This window comes from Macaca thibetana, chromosome 16, assembly GCF_024542745.1.
Source record: "Macaca thibetana thibetana isolate TM-01 chromosome 16, ASM2454274v1, whole genome shotgun sequence".
Classification (NCBI taxonomy): Eukaryota; Metazoa; Chordata; class Mammalia; order Primates; family Cercopithecidae; genus Macaca; species Macaca thibetana.
In genome coordinates, this window is record NC_065593.1 from 69,839,824 (window position 1) to 69,866,146 (window position 26,323).

The window sequence follows — 26,323 nt, forward strand, 5'->3', positions numbered from 1 at the left end:
TAATTGTAAATAGTCTTGTATTTTTAATTGTGTTTTCCACATCTTCATTGCTAGCATATAAAAATATGATTTATTTTCGTATGTTGGTCTTGTATCCTGTGATCTTGCTAAACTTACATATTAGTTCTGGGAGTGTTTAAAAGATTGCTTGGAATTTTCTATGTATACAATTATATCATTTGAAATAGAAACAGTTAAATTTTTTTTCTATTCAAACTGGCTATAGTTTGAATGCATCCCCCAAAGTTTTTGTGTTGGAAACTTAATCCCCAATGCAACAGCGTTAAGAAGTGGAACCTTTAAGAGGTGATTAGGTCATGAGGACTCTGAATGTATTAATGATGTATTGCAGAAGTGACTTAATTATCTCAGGAGTGGGCTCTGGATAAAAAGGATGAGTTTGGCTCCCTCATATCATCCCTTCTCCATTCCTCTCTCTCTTTCTCTCTTGTACCCTTGCCCTTTTGCCTTCTGCCATGGGATGATGCAGCAAGAAGACCCTCACCAGACGCAGGCCCCTGCACCTTGAACTTCTGAGCCTCCAAAACTGTAGGAAATAAACAATTTTCTTAATAAATTATCCAGTCTGTGGCATTCTGTTATAGCAACACAAAATTAACTAACACAAATTTCAGTGTCTTTATTTCTACTGTGTGCCTTATTGCACCAGTGAGAACTTCCAGCACTATGTGGAATGAGAGTGATGATAGCAAACATCTTCGCCTGGTCCTGATCTTAGGGGGAACTGATTCAGATTCTCACCATTATGTATAATGACAGCTTTTGTGTTTTCTGTAAATGATCTTTATCAATTTGAGGATATATTTCCCTCTATTACTTATTTTTAGAGAGGTTCTTTAAAATTATAGATGTTGAATTTTGCCATAGATTTGATCTTCATCAACTGATATGATCATGTGATTAGCCCATTAATATGGTAGATTATAATGGCTTATTTTCAAATATTTAAAAGCATTGCATACCTGGAATAAATCCCACTTGGCTATGGTGCATTTTTTTTTTTTTTTTTACATATTTGCTGGATTCAAGTTGCTAATATTTTGTTTAGAAATGTTGTGTCTAATTTCATGTTATATATTGATCTTGTACTGTCTTCCTCTTGTACTGTCTTTGGTTATAATATCAAGGTAATTTTGGCCTCATATAATGACTTGGAAAGATGCTGTAAAGAATTTCTATTTTTTGGAAGATGCTACATAGAATCAGTGTAAGCCCTCTTTAAATGTTCGGGAGAACTCTAAATATTGGAGTGACTTGGATCTTGGCCATAAAACCTTGATTCTTTTCTATCTACATTCTGCCCTCAGGAAATTTAACTTTAGTCTATTTTAAAATATGTTTCACCTGCCAATAAATCCCAAATTTATATCCCCAGCTCCATTCCGTTGCACTTAGAATAAATCAAACTTTCCCAACCATAGGGTATCAAATTCCTCACTGGCCTCATTTTTAACCAGTTCTTAAGTTAGGTCCCTGTTTGTCTGCTAGGGTTGCATAACGAATGACCATAGGTTGAGTGGTTGAAACACCAGAAATTTATTTTCTCACAGCTCTGAGCAAGGCTAGAAGTCCAAGATGAGGGTGCCAGCAGGGCTGGTTTTTGTTCTGGTGAGATCTTCCTTCCTGCTTTGCATATGGCCTCCTTCTCACTGTGTCCTCACATGGTCTTTTCTCTATGCATGAAGAAAGAGAGAGAGAGAGAGACAGAGAGAGAGAGAGAGAGATCTGGTGTCTTTTCTTATAAGAACACCCATCATATCAGATTAGTGCCCTGCTCTTAGTCTTCTTTTAATCTTAGTTACCTCCTTAAAGGCCATATCTCTAATGCAGTAACAGTGGGGATTAGGGCTTCAGCATATACATTTTTAAGAAACACAGTACAGTCCCTAGCAGGACCTACTCTTACTTCCTAGAGTCTATACACCTTGATTTTCTTCTCTAAATCAAGGACACCCAGCTCATTCCTGTCTTAGGAATATGATTTTGTGATTGCAATTCCTGAAGCAGTCTTTCCCTGAATCAACATGTTTGGATCATTTTTATTTATTATATCTCAGCTCAAATGGAATCTCTCTAGTGAGTATCATGCCCTGACAGCCCAAGCCAAAGTTTTCTCTACATCTTGGTCATTGTTTTCTATCCCATTGCCTTGTTTAATTTTCCTTATATAAGTTACTGCGATCTAAATTATCTTTTTCTCTTTATTGGTTTACATTCTTTGTGCCTCTGTCTCTAACACTAAGATATAAGCTTCATGAGGACAAGAACTGTTTCTTTGGTTCACCTCTATATTCTGTGTCCCTTGTCCCATTTCTGGTACATGGTAAAGGACCAAAAAAAAATTTGATAAAGTTTGAATGAGTGGGTTTGATGTAGTTAATGCAGGCAGATTGCATGGGACCTATTCAATATATGGGTTTCAATGTGCTTCATGGTCTTACAAAGTCCCGAGAAATGAGCCATGAATAAGAACCTCTGGCTTGTATTTATATTTTCAAAAAGATTAGTGGAAATAACTTTATAATGTGTTGATTGTAGAAAATACATCTAAGGACTTTAAATTCCTATTTCCTAGGGTTCAGGGGGAAAAAATGATAGCAATACTAACCATCTTAATTTCCTCTAGTTTCCCAGATCAGAAATGAAGACAAATAGCACAACTTCATTCTTTGGATTCTTCCTTTCTAATTTATCATCCAGAAAGTGCAAAGGACAATGGATATTCATCTCCATGTATACAATCTAAACAGTGCATGTGAAAGGAGAAGAGAAGAAAAATATATACATATACCACATTATTTTCGAAAAGGAATCGTATTCCTTACCCACAGAGTGTCCTCCATTGTGAATTTTATGATTAATCATCCATGCACCTGAATGTAATTGGCTTTGTTAGTACTTTACTTATATTTTGCTTCCCTTTACCTGCAAGATAGTTGTTAATGGATGAAATTTGTTCTAAGTGAAGTGATAGGGCTTCAATCTTTGAATAAAATTGGGATTCATAGGAAATTTACATTTGTATCTTTCAGAGTTATCAAATACTCAGGGGCTTGTAAAGAGCACAGAATGTCATTTAGATTGAAGTCAAAAAAATAGCTTATTTTTCTTATGCTACATAAGAGATTTAAACTTTTAAGAGATTATCTACATGAGAAGCTTTGGTAAAAATTTCAATGCTTTCTTGAAAACACATGATCAGAAATGCTGAGGAAAGATACAAAAACTTGGCTGGGTGATCATTTTCAGGTTATTAAACTCTTAAATCATGTATTTTTAAATGATTTATGTTTGTGGAAATTTCAGTAATGAAATAAAATTCAGAAACATCTGCTTCAACAAGCACATTCTCCTGAATTCAGAAAACTGAAATAATTTGTGAGCCAAGTCTATGTTCACATATTTTCTATTTCAAATGTAAATTAAATATAACACTTGGGAGATTATGAAGAATATAATTTGGCCCGGAGAAAGTGGCTGCCTCAATTGAACATTCTTTCTTAGACTGAAGCTGCGTCCATGTTCCTCGGTAGGCACCCAGAACAACTCAGGTCACTGTGTGATTTCCTAAAATCAGGAGATCTTTTGCATGGCACGCTCCCTCAAAGTGAATAATGGTTGGCTTCCGGAGCTAGATGTTTTCTGGACAATTTTTTTGTAACACATCATAAAAATGCAACCCCATCTTCTTACTTACCTTAAGCACATTTCATGTCAGATTCATGGCTTTGTTTCCACATATTGCCTTCCTAACTACTTCTCCCGTGAGGGGCGAACCCTCTCCTCATGATCAATATACCTATAGCATGGAAGGAAGAAAAACAAAGGTGTTGGAAGAAGAAGATGGAAAACCCATCCTGATGAGACAGTTGTTGGCTAGTTCTTGAAGACAGCTGTACATAAGACTGTATTACCAGCAGATGTATTTTAAAATAGTGACATGATCACACATGAAGCTGGCCCAGCAAAATACTGTTCCTGCACTAAGATCCAAGATCCCCTGAGTGATGTAGAAAAGGCAAGAAATTGTTTCTATCGATAATGAACAGACAGTCAACACATTAAAATAGGTTTTCAAAACATAACAGACACACAGGGTATGTTGTAAGAGTTATAAAATAGAAAAAAAAATTATGTTTAAGCCAATCTTCAGTTTCTTTTAGTATACTAATCAAAGAGCTTAGAGAATTGCATATGAATGACAAAAAACTATATGTAAGAGAATATAAATATATATACAGGCAGATATCCTAGATAACTAACATATTAAGCCTTAGAAGTAGTAAAGTATTATTATTTTGCAAGATTTACAATAATGATTCTGATTCAAGGGCTATTTTCCCCCCAGAGGACATTTGACAATGTCAGGAGACATTTTTGGTTGTCATGATTGAGGTGGGGCTTGGAGAAGCTACTGGCATCCAGTCAATAGAGGCCAAGGATGCCACTAAACATTCTGCAATGCACAGGACACTCCCTCACCCACATAAAGAATATTCTGGCTCAAAATGGCAATAAAGTCAAGACTGAAAAAACCTGATTTAGACATATCACTTGGGCAGACATACAAATGGACTTTTAAGAAGTCTTAAGTCTATGGCTGAGTTTATTTAGGGGAAAATATCAGATACCTGCAGCTAAATAAAGAACACTTTTTTCCACCTCAGTTCTCAAAAAACTCAGTCAATACATTCATGTTCCCACTGCCACATCATAAAAGATATGTTTGTTTATTGAATTTCCTAGATGAGGGAGAATAAGAAAATTTCAAGTTATCTCAATCATTTCCAGAGGACCTCAGCAACTAGGACATCATACCTCTTATCTGAGGAAAAAAAGAAGGCAAACATTTCAGGACTTTTCATTTTTTTTTTTTTTTGGCTAAAACGGAAATGCTACAAATGCATTCACTTTCAAACTGAGATGCAAGGGCATTTTATAAGTCTTTTGAATGCCTCTCCAAATTTTTCAGGAGTTGCTACATTGAAAGGCTATAAACTTAGTTGCAATAAAATAGACATTATTTTTAATTGTTTCCTCTCAGCCTTATCACATATATGTACAAAAAAGAGTGGCATGGAAAATTATTATTTACAGTACTGAACAGCTTTCATACTGTCATCATTCTATAATGTAAGGTGTTTCTGCATTGAAAGAAAATATACTGGGGCAGCAATGTGAGGAAAGAAAAGCTACAAACTACCAGGTGTTCTTGAAACCTTGTACAGATACTTATGAAAATAATGTGTATTTTTTGTAACTTCACTGATTCCAGGTATCATTATCGATGTGGAAGACTAGGCCAGAAGAACTTGTCTCCAACTTTGAAGGTCAGTGTTAACCTCACCACATCCAGGCTCTCTGAACATTGAGGCTGCCTAAAGAATAGTTCCAGGAACTTATCCAATTTGATTTGCTTTTCCAATATTAAAATTTGGATTTTTTTAACTGAACATGCCAATTCCTAAAAAAAACATAGCATAAGAAAAGAAAACCAGGGTTTCTTGCACTAAATATCTGGGGATGCCAAACATGCCCATCAATGAGTTGGACCAAAAATCTCTGAGCTTGAAGCTTTGTAAATAGATAATTATTTTAGCTAGGCTGATTTTTTTTTTTTTTTTTTTTTTTTTTGTCTGTGAGTTCCCCTTGTTCCATCTAAACTTTTGGCATTCTAAATGTGTATTATGCAGGTTAGTTCACTTGATAATAATGACTGCACTATACATCTTATTTGACTGATTGGCTCTGTACTTAAAGAAACTGTATGAATGTTCCATTTTCAGCCACGTATAGTCACAGTATACATTATCAGGGTGATATTCAACTGAACTGCAAATACAATCTTAGAAGTTTTACTGTTGTAAAAGATTGGGAATCACAGGAATGCAGTGATCTGAAACTATTAGCCATGATATTATGTCTTGTTTGCTTTCATATACAAATTAAAACAAAGCAAACCAAAAACTGCAAGAAGAAAATAATATGATATAAATAAATTTGGTAAACCTAGCAAACAAGTAATTTTCTATTTTTTGGCATTGTCACTTCTCTCCTTACCTTTGTTTATTACTAAAAATGATACTGTGTTCCCAATGAATTTCAGAATAAAGAACAAAGTGAGTGACGTAAAGTACAGATAATACTGTATCTTACAATATGTGAAAATTGTTTTACAATGATTGGTTTCTTTTCATTCAGACTTCAAACCAGGGCACCAAACAAGACCTTCAAGGTTCAGAACAAAGTCAGTGTTGACTGACTTTGAAAGACATACAAAATTGGATTTCTTACTGAAATATAAAGAAATATACAACTGAACATTCATGTTAGAAATGTTTAATCACAAAAAGATGATATTCACAGTTATTTCCATTAATTTATTTCTATGGAATCTTTGCTGTGTAATTTGTATCTTGGTTACTCATTTTCATTTGACTGAAAAATAATCAGAATACATTTTTTAAAACCACCCATTGAGGTTCTTTCACATGAGAGGCAAATAATTTAATGATGACTTTCTAGCATAAGCTGCATTCCAAGATATTTGACCTGTTACCCCCACATGGGACCTGTATATTCTCCCTCAAGATATGTCTTTGGTCTCAAGACACAGTCACAGGAGGACCAGGTGAATGTGTGGGAATGGTTCATGCCAAGACACTTTCAGTCCTGGGAATGTGATACAAATCACACACCATCAGCTGCTTGGGAGTAGCTGTCATCTTCCTGTAAGCGTAATAGCAGGTTCAATCTGATATTGAAACGCATGAGGCTGACGAAGCCCTTTGCTGCAGCAACATGCTAACTAGAAGGAAACAGATCAGGACTTGGGTGTAGCCACTGGAAAAGAGAAATAAAACATGCTGGGACATACTTGATTGTTTCAAAGACTTTGAACAGAAGAATTCACCCACATATTGGGTTGTAGCAGGATTAATTAGTAATGCTGATAACAAAGCATACTTAGAAAACAATGATGTATGGCAATCTCCCTCTCATTTTCCTATTATATACACATAAAAGCAGACGAAAGAGCGCAGATGCCCCATGGTTCTAAGTGTCTTTGTTCACTTTATGCTAAAAATGTATCAGGAGGGAATGCATCCTTCATTTTCAGTTAGTTATAGTTCGTTTTCATTTTTATTTTTCATAATGGACTTTTATTAATCACCTGCTATATTTTGAATAATTTATCTCACTAAATTCATCACATAAAGGAGGAAGCCATGGATCTGACAGCTTAGGGTGACAGGCTAAGCCTTGTGTTAGAACTGCATGAGTATTTTTCTTTCCACTATTCCATAGCTACTTTCAAACAGGTTAAAATTACCTTTCTAAGCCCTTTGTCTTCTTCACAGAGGATATTTTTCTGTATCATTGTGGAGCTTGTTTGTGCATGGAGAAAACTGTAACCTTCTGGTGAATTACATTAAGAAATTAAATATAAACCTAACTCATACAAACACCAACAGCAAATGGAAGGCAACTAACTTTGGTGAGCCCTGCTAGATATTTTACTTACCAACATCCCTTTAATTTCTGTCCTTGTTTCAGAAGTGAAAAAAAAAAAAAAAAAAAAAAAAAAAAACAGATGTTTGGGGCGATTCAGAAGTCTGTGGAAGTTGAAGGTGTTAATAAATGATACTCAGATCTGCTTTATTCCCAAGTCTCTTCTTTTCTTTCTACACCACAAATTCTCCTTTGTAAAACTAAAAGAGGGTAACAATAATTCCTGGATGCCTTGTTCAGGCAGAGGCACTAACTCACATCATAGAGCATCCAGTTACTTGGCGATCTCCTTGGACTCTAGAAGCCTGCTCTCCCTTTGTCCAATCCACAGCATTGCCCACACCATTGAAATCTTACAAATGTTTTTCCGTTTGTGGATTTTGAGAATTTCAACATTGAAATTTTATCTAACTGTTGATAGTACTATAGTATGTGTTTACAAAAAAAAATTATTTTAAAAAATGGAATTCATTTGGGTTTCTTCATTATATTCCTATAGATTTTTTTTCCTGCAGAAACCCAGTAATAGAACCTAGTCTTTCTCTGGCAAGTCCCCATAATACATTGGGTACTTGTTCTTTAAAAAGGAACAACCATTAAGGGTAATAAGAATGGGACTAAATGTCTTCTATGAAAAGATTCTGGAGACGGTGTCAGTGCTTTCTTTAAACATTCCCTTAACATTCCTTAGAAAATATTATTTTTAAGGCAATAGCACACCATATGAAGCAAAATTGTAGTAAAAAGCTTTTATTTTGTTACCTTCTTAAAGTGCAAGAAAGGTAAAGACAATTGTTAAAAACAGAGTCAAGCCTACTGATGCATAAAGCTATGGTTTGAAATTCTGATAAAAACAATTTTCATCATGCTGGATCAGCTAACTTTAAACTCATAAGTGTCCTTGATCTAAGTCTAAATAAAAATAAAATGCTTCAGAAAAGAAACACCCAGTATTAATAGTTCTTCTGAAACATTTTTAATTTTTTCCATCTGGTTACTTCCAAGAAAAACTATTCAGGATTTCCAAGTAATGAAGAATCAAGCTAGGTAAGTCCTACTCACAGAATTTCAGAAAAACTACCAGAGGGAATAAAAAGTGCTCTTAAATTTCAAAGGCACAAGTTTTTCCCCACCAACTCTAGCACATTTCATGACCTTATAACCAAGGTCATGCAAATAGATGATCCACCGGAACAAATTATCACAATGGCTATGCAATGTCTCTAGCTTTTTATGATAGTGTTGGCCAAAGCAGGCTAGATGGCAATAAGAAAAACTAGAATTTTTATATGGCTAATTTTCAATCATACCCAGACTCTGTTACCTTAACAAGCACAAATATCCACACAGTAAATTATCCATTTCACATTTATATTCTTCGGATAATTAAAGGCATTATTTTTACAAAGAGAAAAAAAAATGTTCCTCTTTGATTCTCTATTAAAAGCTCAAAAGTTGGGAATGAGCAAGAAATAGGAAATGCCTATTCCAATAAGTAATGAAATTCTTTATCTAAAACTGCCTTTGTATCCTCTTCCACCCATGCATGCAATTGACGTCATCATTGTCACAACTTAGCTGGATTATCCAATTTATTGCACATATATTCTACTTTATAAGTAACTGCAAATGACAATGTTTCTAAATTTGCTATCACTGCATGACAAGAACACCACTTCTTTCAAATTTATATAACTTTTGACTCACATACCTGCAAGCATATCTGTCTGTCTATCTATCTATCTATCAATCAATCAATCAATCAATCATCTATCTACCTACGTCCCTATATATCTATCTGTGTAGAAGTCATTTAAAATTTGTATCAATGTTATGGGAAAACACTACTATTTTCTGTATTAATGAATGAAAAAATTGAGTCACAAAAGGTGAAGTAATTTGCTGAAGGTACTACAACTAATAAATGGTGAAACTTGGAATCAAAATTCTGTGATCTGACTCCAAAAGTCGAAGTCTTTAACCACTTGTAATTTTAACTCTCATTATGATATGTATGCACTCTATTACAGCAATTAATGTATAAAGCAATTTTTAACTTCTGCACAATGGTGCATCCCTTTTTGACGAGGATACATTCTGAGAAATTTATCATTAGGCGATGATGTTATCTAAACATCATAGTGTGTACTCACAAAAAACCCAGATGGCAAAACCTGTATAGCGGGTTGCTGCTCTTAAAACTGTAGGCAACTGTAACACAGTGGTAAGTATTTGTGTATCTAAACATAGAAAAAGTACAGTAAAAATACACTATTGTAATCTTACAGGGTCACTGTTGTATCTACAGTTTATTGTTGATGAAACAAAATTATGTGGTACATAACTGTGTATGTTTATTGCCCTAATAGTTTGTAAGCTCCTCAAAGAAAAAAAAATTTTCATTTCTACATAATGAGCAGCTATCACAGGGGCTAGCACACAGGTGAAAGAGGTATTTTTAAATAACTGTGTAAATGGTCAACTAAACGAGTCACATTAAAGTCATTTTTGTTTCTCTGACAGCTCTGGATTTTCAAGGTTGAAAAAAATACTGTTTGTCAAAGCCAGCCTACCAAATGGTTCTCCCAGTGATCCTTATCTCCTAATACTGTATAGTCCTTCCATATACTGTATCACAGTTTGTGTGACCAACAGAATATGGCAGAATTGATGGTTGGTACTTCTGACATTAAGTTATAAAGGGCTGAAGCTTCCCTTTTGGACCTCTCTCTCAGATTTCTCATCCTGGGAGAAACCAGCTGCCAGGTCTTGAGGAACACTCAGGCAGCACTGTGGGGAGACCCATGTGGTGAGGAACTAGAGCCTCTGGATAACACTCAGCAGAAACTGAGGCCTTCCAACAACCCCATGAGTGATACTAAAAACAGATCTCCCAGCTCCAGTCAAGCCTTCAGACGACTGCAGCCTGGTAACAGCTTGAATGCAACCTCACAAGAGACGTTGAGCTACAAGCAGCCAGCCAATCCACTCTTGGATTCCTGACCCTCAGAAACCAATAATAATAAATGTTTGTTGTTTCAAGCTGCTAAGTTTTGTAGTAATTTGTTACAGAGCAATATGTAATTATCATCCATTAATATTAACAGTGAGATGGTGGCAAAATACCAACCCACAATGTGGAAGTGGCTTTAGAACTGAGCAATGGGCTTTGAGGAAAGGGTTAGTGACAGTCTGTAGTGCCTTGAACACACCGTCAATAGAAGTCTTGTGGTTTTTCCTAAAGCTACAGGTGAGGGCCCACAGGTAAATGAAGTAAATGTTGGAAACAAGAGAAAGAGGGATCTCATTATGTTGTAGTAAAAAAAAATAGTCATGCTTTTGCCTGAAGTTATGTGGGAAGTAGAAAAAGTACTCAATGAACTGAGTTATCAATAAAGATATATAGATATCAATAAAAATAGATATCATTTCAGCAAGTGATAGTTATATTAATTATTGTTGTAACATTGTAAAGGAAATCTTTAACAGGAAGACAAAAGGGCCACTTCCATGGTAGATTTTGATACTCTTCAAAATATTTACTGCCTCACATTGAGATATCCTTTTCTCTTGAGGAAGAGTTTTACACCTTCATCCTGCTGAATTCTGACATGTATACGTGACTTGCCTTAGCCAATGAAATATGAGTGTGGTAGTGGCAAACACAAGTTTTAAGAGCTAGAACATGCTTCACTATTTTTATTTTCCCTATGATGAAATAAATAGATAAGATTCACTCCATTAGTCTGGGTCCTGGAATGAAGATTTCTAAAACCAGTCAGCAATGGGGATGTAATGTAAGCAAGAAATACATGTTTGTGGTTATAAGCCACTGTCATTTGCTTCCTAACCTAGTGTCTCCTGATAGGTTCAATTTCAGACAAGAGGTAGAATTGGAGGATCAGGAGTACTTTGACTCATGGACCACTGGAAGAAGACACTACAGATAGATAATATTGCAGAGACAGGGGCATCAAGGTGTATGAGATCATGAGAGGATTGTGGATGTCTCAAATGTAATGCAGAAATTAGAGCAGAAGCTCTAACCCAGCTGCCATAAATTATAAATCAGTGCTTATAGTTGTATGATATGATACTCAGATCTTATTGTTTTCTAGCAAAACTTGATTGATATACCACTTGATATGGTTTCTGTGTCCCCACCCAAAATCCCATCTTGAATTGCTGTCCCTATAATCCCTACATGTCAAGTGAGAGACCAGGTGGAGGTAATTGAATCATGGGGTTAGTTTCCCCCCATGCTTTTCTCTTGATGGTGAGTGAGTTCTCACAAGATCTGATGGTTTTATAAGGGGCTCATCCCCCTTAGCTCAGCACTTCTCCTTCCTTCCGCTTTGTAAAGAAGGTGCTTTGCTTCCTCTTCACCTTCTGCCATGATTGTAAGTTTCCTGAGGCTTTCTAGCCATGCTGTGAGTCAATTAAACCTCTTTTCCTATGTAAATTACCCAGTCTCAGGCAGTTCTTTATAGCACTATGAAAACAAACTAATATGCCACTGAACTCCAATTCATAAAAATCTGAAATGTCAATAACCCACTACCTCCCAACTCTATGTTCATTTTAAAATAGTTGACCACAAGGTTCCAGACAAAATTCACCATCTTTTAAGTAATAAAGAATTGATGAAAGAAAATTCTCAAATACTATATTTAATAGGTTTTAATTTGGGGGGTTATTTTTTAGTCATTTATCCATGTATGAGTTAGTTTGACTGGGTCACCTACTCCACCTTAAGAAAATTTGCCCACCTATTATGATAAGGAGTCACTGAATTATGAGGAATAGAATAATATGCCCCAATTCTACATTACAGAGTTAACAATGACAGTAGTTTAGAAGATGAAGGTTAAGTCCATGAAAGCACAAGGAAGGAGATCACTGGAATAGTTTAAGGGAGATGTGTTGCATTCATAACCGAAGAAAGTAGAGAAGTAGGAAGAGACATTAAAGAGAAAAGAAGTGGGAGAATGTAGTCATTGGGCGGAAATGTTTATGACAACATTGTAGGAACATGAAGTACAATATGTATCACTTGTGTGAGATTAAATTTTTACTCAGGAATGGTCACTCCATTCTTTCTCATCTTTCTGAGAGGAATAGGCATTAGCAACACTTGGGCATGTAACATACAATAATGGGGTGGGAATGACCTATGTTCCAGGCCTAGGCCTTAAGTGGCATAATTTTTTTTCTCTCTCATCATCTTTGGGACTTCTCATCCCACATCATGAGAACATTCCCCGTCCAGCCGAGTAGTCTCAAAAGATGAGAACACTTGGTGCAAAACTGATCTGAACACGTGGCTAGAACCCAAGACCAGCTGATCTCAGCCAAGATCAGCCAAATGTACCCTTCCCACCCAGCTGCCCTAAGTCAGAAATCAATGCTTATAGTTGTGTGACACTCAGATCTTAATGTTTTCTAGCAACATTTGATTGATACACCACTGAAATTTTTAAAAATCAGAAATATCAGTGACTTACTACTCCCAATTCTATGTTCATTTTAGAATAGTTGACCACAAGGTTCCAGACAAAATTCACTATCTTTTAAGTAAAAAAGAGTTAATGGAAGAAAATCCTCAAATATTGCATTTAAAGTGTTTTTATTGTGGGGTTTACTTTTAGTTGTTTATCCACGTGTAACTATGAAGAAAGACATATAGTTGCACTTGTTCAAATTTCACCTCAAATCTGAGAATATGGATTTTAAAAATTATTTTAAGTTATCATGAGAAGCAACAGCATAAAGCCATAAAAGCAGTACATATGTAAATGATAGTTTTACTTAGTCTTTAAGAAACAAGCTTAGGTGAATCAGTTATATGTTTCTGGGATATGGTCTTGTCCAAAACCCATTAGAAGAAGCACTTTTAAATTTTCAAACTTTACATCATTTTTAAAAGTTCTTTTTGGCTCTCTTGTTGGTTTGAAATAAGGCACATAATGTTTTCATCTTTATTAGTGCAAATAAGAGCAAATAAAAGAGTGATAATATATAGGGAGAGAGTTTATTTGCAAACTTTTAAAAGTAGTTTAATACCCAATTCATTTGCAGATTATAGTCTAGATAATAAGAGCACATCAAAAACTGTAATAAAAATTATTGAACGGTTTGCAAGATATATTCTCTTATTTGAATTAAGCCTACTTCAGGGGGTCGTGATTTTTCCCTTTTTATCTAAATGCTCATAACCTGGATAATAGCCCTGGTTTGTTTCTGAAATATTTTATTTGGGTTTTGTAATTTGACAGAAATGGACTACAAAGAAAGCAAAGTGAACTGCTATAATGCATGTCTAAAATCTATGCCAATGATACCCAGGTGATGCAAAGGTTACTAGAAAATGCCAACTGATTGGAATGAGCACTGAATTGATTGGTTAACACAATATCTTGGGAAAACAATTTTGTCTGTGATATATGATGAAGCCTCAATTTGGTGCAACCTCCTGTTTAGATGTCCTAAATGTTTGTGGGTTGGTGTCACCAATATATTCCCCCCAACTGTTCAGCTTTTTTAGTTTGTTTTTAATTATGGAAGTAATATAACAGCATTATGGGAAGATTACAAATAATGTAAAAGAGATTTTAAATCATTTTAACATCACTCCTATTTTCACTTTTGTGTGTCCTTTTCAGTCTTTTAATAGAGTTTTTTAATTCATTACTAAGTGCCAGGCAATGCTTTAGTGCATGTAAGTCTCACGAAAGCAATAGAAAGTATTATCTGCTTTTCAGAGAGATGAGTTGGAGACTTTAAATAATGTCCTTAAGGTTACCGAGCTACCAAGTTCCATGGCTGTGATAGACGACTAGTTGTTTGATTTCCTGACCCAGACCTCTTAAATATGTACCTTATGTAGTTATAAACATAGTGTAAATACAATTTTATGTTCTATTTTTCCAACTCAATGTTGTATTATATTTTCATGCACAAAAACATAGTTTGTTATTTTAGTAAGTTGGTTTTCTTTAATTTAGATATGCCTTAACTTTCTCAACTATTCTCCTATTATGAGATATTGGATGACTTTCAAATTCCCATTTTCAAATTTTATAGTTTTCAAATTAACACTATAATTACTATCTTAATGCACCGAGCTTTTACATAATTTAGTCACTTCTGTTTTCTTCCCCAAGAGGCTAAAGGTTTGGAAATTCTGAAGATTTTTAAAAATGTGTAACATCTAAATGGGACTTTTCCATTGTCTCAGTTTGGGCTACGATTTCAAAGCTCAAAAGTGTATGTGATAATTACTGTACCTTCTGAAGAGAGATGCCTGATCTTTTAAATGTGAGCAGCAAAAGGGTTTTCCCAAAACAGATTCAGTTGCTCTTAGTCCTTCACCTACCTTCCCTTATACAACAAAAAGTAAGTATTCATTAGCAGAGTTGATCAACTACTTTTTTGGAACAGTTGTCAGCATTGTTCAGTATTTCTCTTTCCTTCCTCCATGCTTTCTTAACTAACCTCAGGCCAAGAAAGGGAATTTAGATCTTGATATGTGAGGGATGTGTAAAACAAAGAGGCCAGCTCTTGCCTGCAAAATTTAAAGACAGGAGATTGGCGGGAAATAGTCCTGATGGCTGAACACGGAGAAAAAGTAGAGCCAGTGTGGACCCTACAGAGGATAGTGAGGCATGAATTACCTGCACGTAAGATCCCAGCATGTGACTTACATCCAAGGGCTAAAAGACAACAGCACTGAGAGGCTACAGGAAGATTACTCAAGAAGCAGGGGTTCAGGTGGATGTCATTCATAGCCAGCTAGTTGGGACACTGCCCAAGTTAGTGAATGATATAGCAGATTGTCTTCCCTGGCTTTTTCGAAGAACCTACAAAATATTCTCAGTAGGAAAACAGCATTTAGGTATCTGCCTAGCTCCAGATTACAAATGTGTGGATTGATAAATAACTTTTCAACCCTGGTTTCTCATATCTACCCAACATCACCAAGAGGGGGTCAAGAAATAACATCTTGAGTAAGGGAAGGTGAAAGAATAAAGTGGAAAAATAATGAAGTATCTACTTTCCTTACTGTAATTTTCCAAGTACCACATCAGGGGTCCAGGGGAGAAGCTTAAAAGAGGATGAGACAATAAAAGATTTTGTGGTTTTGTTTTGTTTCTTAAGTTTGACAAGGCTTTTGTACATCAGCTCTACTGGTAACCTAAAGATTGATTTATCAGAAGTTTTTGTCCAGGGGCAAGGATGGAAAATTCAACACAGAATTTAACAGGCTGTTGCAGAAGAAAAATACCATCATTTCACAATTTCACCCACTAAATTCAGGTTATTCAATCAACAAATACACACATTTTCAAGTTGCATTCTAAAACAGTTTTACAAATTTATAATATCATCAGCAATGAAGGATAATCAGTCTGATGATACTCTCGCTAGCTTTAAAAATTCTATTTCTGTATTTACCATAATTTAACATGTGAAATAGGATCTTAATTTATGATACTTTCTTATTATTATCATAATTAAACAGTTTTCATTGGCATATCTGCTATTTTTATTTGCTCATTTATACATTTACTATAACATCGACCAATAAATTATTGTTAATTATGCTAATTATTTTCTTATAAATTTGCATGAGGCATTAAGAGATGAACTCAATCCCCTAATTAATGTAACCATCACTGTAATATGTGGCTTGCCTTTCAACAGAAAATAATTTTTTTACATTAGAAATTTTTTAATGTATTGAAATTTCAACTGTCAATTTTTTCTTTAATTTCAAACTCTTAGGAAGGAAATGTCCATTTGTTTCTGTATTCTTTTGTCATGAGATTTCTAATGTTTAAATGTTTATTTTCCATCTAAAGTTTATTTGTATAAAGCTCAGAATCCGATCAGCATGAGTTGAGTATAACAAATTGGCTGGAAAAAACCTGTTGTTTGCAGGATATTTCAAGTTTCATCAATATTCATATTCTATTAATATTTTAAAGCCCAATTATTCTCTCTCTCTAGCAAAGGCTGAAGTGACTTTTAACAATAGATTTTCTTTCCAGAAAAGAAAAAAAAAAATCCAAACAATTTCTCCCTTTGTAAGTATAGAACTGCCTAAGCTCAGTCTCTCTTTTTCTGCCACATTCACCCTCTTCCTCTCACCCTTACCACCATTAGAATTTACACACCATCCATTGTCAGGGACGCAAACTCCTCTACAGTTTGTTAATGTCCAAGAAAGGCCATCACCTCTGAATCATTTTTTCCCCCCACACATAAATCCTTGGGCCAACAAAGAAAAGTGGTGTTTTTCCATTTCCATAATTCCTGTTATTTTAAGTCTATCCCTTAACCAAAGTGGCTTTTTGGTTTTTTTTCCTTGATAACTCACAGGTTCAAATGTAAAAATTTATTATTACAAGGAACAATTATGAGGTTCAAAGCATACTGTGTGCATTCCATGCTCCTAGCTTCTGGTACTGATATACGGAATAAAATATTTGTGGTTGTCTATTCGCATGAAGTGGATGGGATCCAACCGCTGGTGGTGAGAGGCTTAATGAATGTCTGCCTTCGTCAGACCCAACAGGGATCTAGCATCATGGGAGGTTGCCCAAGTGCCATATTGCAGGCATCTCAAAAACAAACTTTTGACCATTTAACTTATTCTTTCCAGTTACTCTTCAACGTCAACAATAACAACCACCAAAGAAGAAAAAATGGCTTTGCTTCTTTTCTTACTTTAAATATTGTCCCGGATTTTAAGATTTCAAGATCTCTTCCCCAAAACATTGAACTAGAGAAACTACTGACCTTTTTGAACACCTTTGGGTTTTGCTTCTTCAGTGCAGCATGTTCAGTTTTTTTGTTTTTGTTTTTGTTTTTGTTTTGAGACGAAGTCTCGCTCTTGTCCCCCAGGCTGGAATGCAATGGCACGATCTCGGCTCACCACAACCTCCGTCTCCTGGGTTCAAACGATTCTCCTGCCTCAGCCTCCCGAGTAGCTGGGATTACAAGCGCCTGCCACCACGTCTGACTAATTTTTGTATTTTTTGGTAGAGACGGGGTTTCACCATGTTGGCCAGGCTAGTCTCGAACTCCCGACCTCAGGTGATCTGCCCGCCTCGGCTTCCCAAAGTCCTGGGATTACAGACATGAGCCACTGCACCTCACCGTGTTCAGCATTTTGATAACTCCCTGCTCATAAAGTCTTCCTCATTTGATGAGACACTTCATTTATATGGTTAAACGAAACAAAAACAAAAACAAAACACAACATTCTTAATAGTTGCTATTTTCTTGCTGTCTCTGTTTACTTTTTTTTCTTTTTTTAATAAGACTAGGACATAGTAGTTCCCTCTTCAGTGCTCCTATATAATGTTTGTAACTGCATAATAGAACAAAAAATGTATTTTACTTACTTGTGTGTATGTTTGCCTCGTCTGGAATACTGAGAGCTTTTTGAGGTTATAGATATATCCAGTGCTTTTTATTTGCATAGCACATAACATAAAGTCCAATACATAATAGGTAGTCAATAATGCACTTAAGTAAATGAATTACCTCTGATTTGTGTATGATACTTGGAATGCCTCAAGATTTTTAAATCATCTGCACATTGATATCATACTATCAACAGATCTTCTACTGTTAAATGTTCAATTAACTATCAATAATAGCTCTTAATACTCTAAGCAATACTGTCCGACAATATAGCCGAATTTGGCATACCCAGATACTTAGTTTTGTGCTTTTTGGTGTGACAGAGACTGCACATATGCACTAAAATCCATTGGCATTTCCCACTGGGCACACACACACACACGTGCACACACACACACACACAAATACATTTTCTATCATACTTTGCAATTAAATATGGCCATATGACTTAATTGTGACCAACAGAATGTGGGCAGAAAAGATGTTAATTAATTTCAGGCCCATTTTATCACAATATCCCACAAGTGATTCTTGTTGCTTTTTTCTATTTGTCCCTGAAAAGGGAAGGATCTGAGAACCTATAATGCAGCCTTAGGATAAAGATCAGATTAAGGAAATGAATATTCACAAATGTTATTTCAGATAGCCTCATGGAGGCTGATAGATGAGGCTGGAACAATGAAGGTCCAGGTCATGTTGTTTCATGGCAAAACATATGGTAAAACCATTTCATACGTTAAATAGAAAGGCACAACACACCTCATGAGCCTATAAGCCTGTAGTTTTTGGACATGAGGACAAGAGATTGATAGGAGAGTAACAGTGCCTATTTGCTACTACTGGCCTTTGTTAGCAATATATTACAAGAAAGAGATGAGCACAGACAAAAACAGACTTATTTTGAAGCAGAAATTGAAGTGGATATGTATCCAGAGATCAATAACTTTTAGAGTTAATAAACCTGAGTGCTTCTGCATCCTAATTAAGACAAATTGGAAAAGGCTCTGAATGACAAAAATCAAATAACATTATTGGTAAAAAAAAAAAAAAAAACAGACAATTTAATATAAAGATTAGATTAAGGAAACAGTATTCAAAAATATTATTTCAGATAGCTTCAGGGAGGTTGGGAGTGGCTTAGAAGGTTATAGGTGAGGAAGCAAAAAATAAATCAGTCATTAGAATTATTACAATGAGAAAACTTCAAATGTAGTTATTGGTACATGGAATTGACTAGAAGCAAGACAATTTAAATGTTTATTAGTTTGGGGAAAATTGTTTCCCTAGGGATTCTATGAGCATGGACTAAAAATACTGACTTCTTAAGCTTTAAGACTAGTACCGGGTCCCCCAACTTTTATCAGCACCAGACATAATCCCCAACTCCCACTTCCTGAAGGTCATGGGAAAGACAGACAAAGAAGAATCTCTCAGAGGCTGGAATCAGCAACCATGGAGAACACTGAAGAAAGGAGATTCTAGGGAGCATAATTTAGGAATAAATAAAAGATTTTTTTTCCAGCCAAATAATAGGACCCTTAATATCTGCCTAGCAGGATTTCAAAATTGCTATGGTTCAGTAACAGCTGAATGCCTCTCATTTTTTCCTTTGCCAAACAGGTGCCTAAAATGTTTTCCTGTATCTATGTATTGTCCCTGCATGATATGTGTATGCATGTGTGCGTGTGTGTGTGTGTGTGTGTGTAAATACATATCATTTATAGGTTCAAATAAGCCACTTCAATTCTGTTCTAGAGAGATGAGCATCACTCAAGGATCCTGGACTTTGAGTTTTATGCAATGACTTGTTGGGACCTTTAGTTTTCCACCTTCAGAAAGGACACCTGTGTTCCATGTGTGGCAGGAAAAATGGAATAGATGCTTGGTGAACAAATGGATAGAATTGGCACAGACTGACTAGCTCTTCGTCAAATGTATTTTCTTCATGTTCTAAGCACATAGATAGACTATATTTCCTAACGTCCACTGTACTAGGTGTAGTCACATAACTAAGTATTGTCAATGAAATATAGGTAGTAATAATTTTCACTGCCTCCAAGCCTGGTGTATAAAACCACATACACAAAAACCTCTCTCTCTTTCTTCATGTATTAACTGAACAGGGAAGGCTATCAAGCTCAGTAGGAAGGCAGATACAGAAGATGAAAGGAACCCGAGTCCCTGAATAGTCACTTAGAGGATTGCTTTACCAGAAACTCCAGATGTGAATAACAGATAAACTTATTATTTAGTTAAGCCATTGCTATTTGTAGCTTTTCTCTTACACTCTGTGTTAAGCAGAATGACAACACACCCTCAAAGATGTCCACTTCCTCATCCTTGGAACTTGTGAATATATTAAGTTATATGGCTGAATGGGGGAAATTAAGGTTGTAATGGAATTTAGGTTGCTTGACAGCTGATCTTAGAAGAGACAGGTTATCCTGGGTTATCCAGATAGGCTCAATGTAATTACACGGTCCTTAAAAATGGAAGAAGGAGCAGCAGAGGAGATGAGAGTGATGCCATATCAGGACTCAACTCACTGTTGCTGGCTCTGAAGATGGAAGACAGGGGATAAATGCCAAGGAATGCAGGTAGCCTCTAGGATCTGGAAAAGACAAGGAAATGGATTCTCCCTTAGAGTCTCCAGCAGGGAAGGTAGCCCAGTCAACACCTTGATTTTGGTCCAGTGAAAAACACTTCAGACATCTAACCTAAGATCCAGAAGATAATAAATTTGTATTATTTAAGCCTCTAAGTTTGTGGTAATTTGCTACAGCAGCAATAGAAAACTAATACACAGCCATTAACATTACATTTATTAAGTTTAAATTACATGGCATTGTATAAGTCCCTCATGCATCTCCTCCTTTCAGCCCATCAAAACATATTCTCAGATTGTTAGTTCATATTCAGTATAAATTTCTATATAACATAAAATTAATACCTTCCAAAGAGATTTGAACTTTAGGGGGATATCAAGTATTATAGTTAACACATAAATCTCTACCAGATGGAAATTCAATCTGGCCTAGAGACTGGGAGAATTATTTTTGCATCTGAATGGCAACATATAGTTCTCTTAGTTTACCTTTCAATGTTCCAGAACCATGCTTTCTCTGATTTTAGATTACCATTTGTTAAGGAGTAAGGAAGATGGCTGGGTGCGGTGGCTCACACTTGTAATCCCAGCACTTTGGGAGGCTGAGGCAGGCGGATCACCTGAGGTTGGCAGTTCGAGACCAGCCTGACCAACAAGGAGAAACCCTGTCTCTACTAAAAAAAAAAAAAAAATTAACCAGGCATGGTGGCACATGCCTGTAATCCCAGCTACTTGGGAGGCTGAGGCAGGAGAATCAGTTGAACCTGGGAGGCAGAGGTTGCGCTGAGCCGAGATGTGCCACTGCATCTCCAGCCTGGGTGACAAGAGTGAGACTCCGTCAAAACAAAAAAACAAAAACAGAGTAAGGAAGCTACTAAAACTGGGGAATTGAGCTCTAAGATATCTAAGCAACAACAGAGATAGGTTACCTGAAAACAGAAAAATTACTTAACCACTCTGGCTTGTTTTCCTTTCTCCAAGATGAAAGCCATTAGTGTTACACTAACTGGTCTGGTAGATCTCTCTTGGTTCTAAGCTGCTATAAAGCAGATGAGTCTATATTTCTCTAGTGGCTCCCATGCAAATTAGTTTATTAGCAAATATAAATTTTTACATGTTTGACTTTTTCCCACTCTAATTGTTCTTATAACTGATATGCAACTAAGAAGAAATGTGACAATAGTGGGTAGTGACAGAATGACCATGCAGGTATTCAAATTCCTTCTTCACTTAATTGTCAACTGGTTAGGAGAAGTGGGATAACTTCCTCTTCTGATGGAGGGAAAAACTGACCAAGGCATTGTACATAAAGTTTCATCAGCAGACATCAGACTTGGTTCATACACGTGGTAGTAACAATCAAGCAAAGATGGAGGAAAGACAATAGACAGCATCTGGGAAATGGTACTGAGAAAGAAGTGGGACACAAAATCTCCATTAGCAGAGAGACAACAGCAGTCTTTCTGCGGTTTACTGTTATAAAATTCTGAATAGGAATTCTGTTTCACAGCTGTTACAAGAGAATTGAAATACAACTGTGTCCAATAATTGAAAAACAGCTGTTCATTCGCCATGTCTAAAAACAATTATATAGGAGAAATTGGCTTGGCAGTACAGCAAAAAAAAAAAAAAAAAAAAAAAAAAAAAAAAAGTGTAATTACTTTTAATTGCCAAAGTGGGGAAGCAATCCGACAGTGGAATACGAAATTGTATGACATCATGAAATCTACTTTTCTGATAGTTGAAAAAATGGTTAACATTTTCTCTGCCTGCTATGCTCTCTGAGGGCAGGAAGGAGTCCCAGTTCATCTCTTATAGGCCCTTGGAGAGAGCATTGTGATGCCAGTTTCATTTGTCTATTTTTCCTCCATATATGTACACATAGTGTGCACATAACTGATATGTTTTCTTAAGACTTCCCTTTACAGTAGCTATTTCCCACTCTGCTGCAGACGAACAAAAACAGAAAACTAAAGGGAAATCAGCGTGAGTCCTGAAAGTTGTGCCCTGCAGCGGGGATTCCACATGAAACAAAAAGACAGGACACAAAATATGCTACTTTTCAAGTCACATTTACAAGATTTCTCTTTTACCATAATTCACTCACCAAAAATACAACTGCATAGTCCTTTAGCATTCTGCAGTACTTCTCAGCACCAGCAAACAGGCAGTAAGGACTTTTTCACCAAGAGCCAAGAATAAAGAGAGTTTGTAGCCTGCTATGAGGATCTGCTCACTCTGAACCGTCAAGTAATCGTGGGAAGTTGATTGTCAATGCTCGGGTAGCAACCCTTTCGACTATGTGATGACCTGCTTTTTTGCTTGCTTTCTATTAAAAAACTGTATTTGATTCTGTGCAAATTCATAAACCAAACACAAAATTCAGGGGTTAAACAGTTCAGTAAACAGATGAGACAGACATGCTAATACACTGGAAACATGCTATTTAAATTCAGACTAGTTAAACAGGATGCCCTTTTGTCACTGACCAAATTGTTAAATTGGTGCCTTGGCAAGAGCCTTTTGTACTCGTCTGAAGATTCCCGGGATCCAAACCTCTGTGGTATTAAAACAAACAGAGTAAATATTTTCCTTGAAGTTTACATCCAAGATCTAAATATTTCCAAGCATGTCAAACTCACTTTTCTCCACCGCTCCCTGCAGGGTCCATGTAGACTTCGGCTGCCAAAGAACCCAGTTGAACTTGCCTTGGGAGGGGCCTCATCCCTGAAGACAGGCAAAGCTCAGAGCCAGAAGCAGAGCGTCTTGCAGCTGTGCTGCTCTGCTTGGCAGAAGGAACTCACGCAGCAGCAGGTGTGCTATCTGCTGACTTCAACACACTGAGAGGGGGGAAGGCTCTGTCCTTGCTGCTTGCTCCCTGAGCTTGAATATCTGCCATTCCCTTTTACCTATTTGCAAAGAAGTACCAAGAACCTACCCTGGGAAACCTGCATTTCTTTTCATTAGCTTTAAGGGTGTAAGTCAGCTTTCTAGCTACATAACTTTTAGCTCTACTTAAGCTAGTTACATCTGCAAAATAAAGTGATTCCTCTGCAGAATCTAGCACAGAATATTAACAAACTGTGTTTCTCCTCTGTCTCTGTCTCCCTTGTTTCATATTGTTTTCCATCCAACATGCAGCTGAAGTTCTCTTGGAAAGAGAATACATAGAATCACAAATGAGTACCATATCAGTATTTTTTTGGACCCTGTATCTTGGGGACTTACTCTGAAAGTGTCCCAGCATAATTGCAAAGACAATGCTCTGCTTTTTTGTTTTTTCTTCTTTTGTAGTTACTGACAGTAAATTTTCAAACTGCCATCTCAAATTCAGTGTAATTGAACTCAACCAGAACTAGTGAATATAACTGTAGGTATCAATACCTTTGCCTTTAAACTCAATGAGGTACTTCAAAGTACCTCATCCCATCTCTAAGAAATGCACTTACATTTACCTGGAGTTACCTAATATGAATGAGCCTGGTGCTGCACTGGCCAGACCTTCCTTCACTGAAGAACCTGTTGCTCTTCAGCTGTAGGCAGATGGCCATAAGCTGGCTGCCCTTCCAAGGACTGCCTCTGTTGCGGAGAGCAGCCTTGCCCGAGGACACACCCCTTTACAGGCAGCCCACATCCAAAAACTGATCAAGGAGGGAGTGTAAGGGCCTGTTCACTACCACTCATCTTGAGAAAATGCTGAAGGGTCATTTGAGCTCTAGAAATCTCTATGAGATTCACTGCAGTTGTGATGGGTCTCCATGGAAGCGCAGCTTCTTTCTCTGCCCTGTCTGCTTCCTTCCCCTGCCTCGAGAGGTGTTGATTCCAAGGATGCACCTTAATTAACATAATGAGCTCTTAATTTCATCTCAGAATCTGCTTCCCAGGAACCCTAATCTTTGCCACATAGGCTCATATGAAGCCCATTTTGTGGGGAGTCATGTCTGCGTTTGATGCAGGCATCCAATCAGTCAAGTATTTGATTAAATGGGTACAATGTATACATTTACATCCATAGTAAAATGCAAAAAGAATATCTACTCCCATCTTGGTAGAATATATAGTCAAGTTAGAGAGATAGTATAAATATATGAAAAGGTAACTCATTATGTAATAAATGATAAGTATCAAATGGTTACATGGCATTAGGACTTATCAGAAGGGAAGACTGATTTTAGGACAAAGTAGTTGCTGGTTCTTTGAGGAGCAGTAAGTTTATTGTAACCCATTATTATCTGCAGACTGTTCTTCTATGAAAGTCAACTCCTCAAGACATACAAGAGTCTTTACCCTAGAAATGAGATTGATTCTGAGTAGCCTTCCTGTTGCTCTGTACCTCATGATGAAACTGCCGAACAACTCACAATGGCAGTAGGTCAAAAACACACTTCCATAAATACTTTTTCCATGAGATCTGCTATAGCTGGCCCTCTTCTTCCTGGGTCGCTTAGGTTCCCAGGGACTCTCCACTTTCCCCATTCAAACTCCAAAGCATTGACACATAGTGAAGTTGTCTTGCCCTTCTTCTGGCTGAGCTGGTTTGCAGGGTTGGCCTTGCCAATGCAAATCCCCAAAGCCAGGTCTTGCTCTCATCTGTCTTGACCTTGCCTTTCTTGGTACCTTCACTGTTTCCATTTCTACCTCTAAGTTCTCATCTCCATTTTGCCCCCTCTAGATTCTATCAACCCCCTGTGATCTCCCATCTCCAATGTAGAACTAACAGAATTTGCTCTGCCTTTTTACAAAATCACAGTCCAACATGGAGGCCTTGGGCAAATCATTTAATCTAATTCATCTTCAGTAGTCTCATTTACAAAATGAGGATACTAATTCCTACCTCCTGTAGATGAGAATGATAATGATTAATGAACTGACTTGAAAGCAGGAGTCTTCTGGGAAGAGGTAAAAACAAAACATAAACATAAAATCCTGGCAAAAGCCATTACCTAGATTTACTGTATACCAAGCACTGCGTAAAGTGCTATATCATAATATATAACCCTCCAGTAGAAATTCCAAGGAACTGTGACAAAAAGCTGTGTCACTTGGGAATTAAAATGTGATTTATCTTTGGTTACTCTGACTCTATTCCAGATGTAATCTGAAACAACTCCCTGCCCATTCTTGCACAAGATCTCTTTCCTTTCTTCTTTTTCATTCTCAATCCTACCCCATCCTAAGTTAAGCCTTAGCAATTTATAACTCATCTGAAATGCTGCCTGATTGATTTTCATAACTCTGATTTGAATGTATCTGCATAATTCCCCTGCCCCACTCAGGCTTGGAGCCAGGTGGGGAATAGCTTCAGGTGGGAAGTGTCCTATCTGCTAGGATGGGGTTCTTGTTATCCACAGTAGAAATAATAGCAGCAAGATCTGAAGTGGTATCCTGGAGCAAGGCCAGCATCAAAGCTGTGATACAAAACAAGATTGCTAATCTGAGGAGGACATAAAGCATAGAACATGGGCGAATACTAAATCAAAATAGAGCATAAATAAGGACAACCAATGAACAAGCTATGCCTAAACACATATGAAAAGGTTAAGTGGGAACTATTTTTAAAGTGGAGAACATATGACTTTTTAAACACTTGCAAAAGTCATGCAACCATCATTACAACCTAATTTCAGAACATTTTTATCACCTCAAGAAAAAAAACCCATATCCATCAGCAGTCACTCCCTGTTTCCCCCTTGCCCCAGCTTCTGGCTACGCCTACTCTGCTTTCTGTCTCTATACATTTGCCTATTCTGGACA

The 26,323-nt window shown here is 36.6% G+C and overlaps 1 protein-coding gene across 7 annotated transcripts in view; it reads right to left on the reverse strand.

Annotated features, from left to right (window-relative positions):
• KCNJ16 (potassium inwardly rectifying channel subfamily J member 16) overlaps window positions 1–26,323 on the reverse strand; it is a 541,663-nt gene that overhangs the window by 149,671 nt on the left and 365,669 nt on the right. For 3 of the 7 annotated variants that reach the window (XR_007720474.1, XM_050765623.1, XM_050765621.1), the window contains 2 exons: window positions 3,719–3,820; window positions 2,630–2,763 (listed from right to left, as the gene is read on the reverse strand). The gene's annotated coding sequence lies outside the window, so the exon portion shown is untranslated. Of the gene's footprint in view, window positions 1–1,538; window positions 1,695–2,629; window positions 2,764–3,718; window positions 3,821–20,510; window positions 20,683–23,211; window positions 23,340–26,323 lie in introns of those variants that run through there. The other 4 variants (XM_050765622.1, XM_050765620.1, XM_050765625.1 and 1 more) reach the window with 4 other exon arrangements.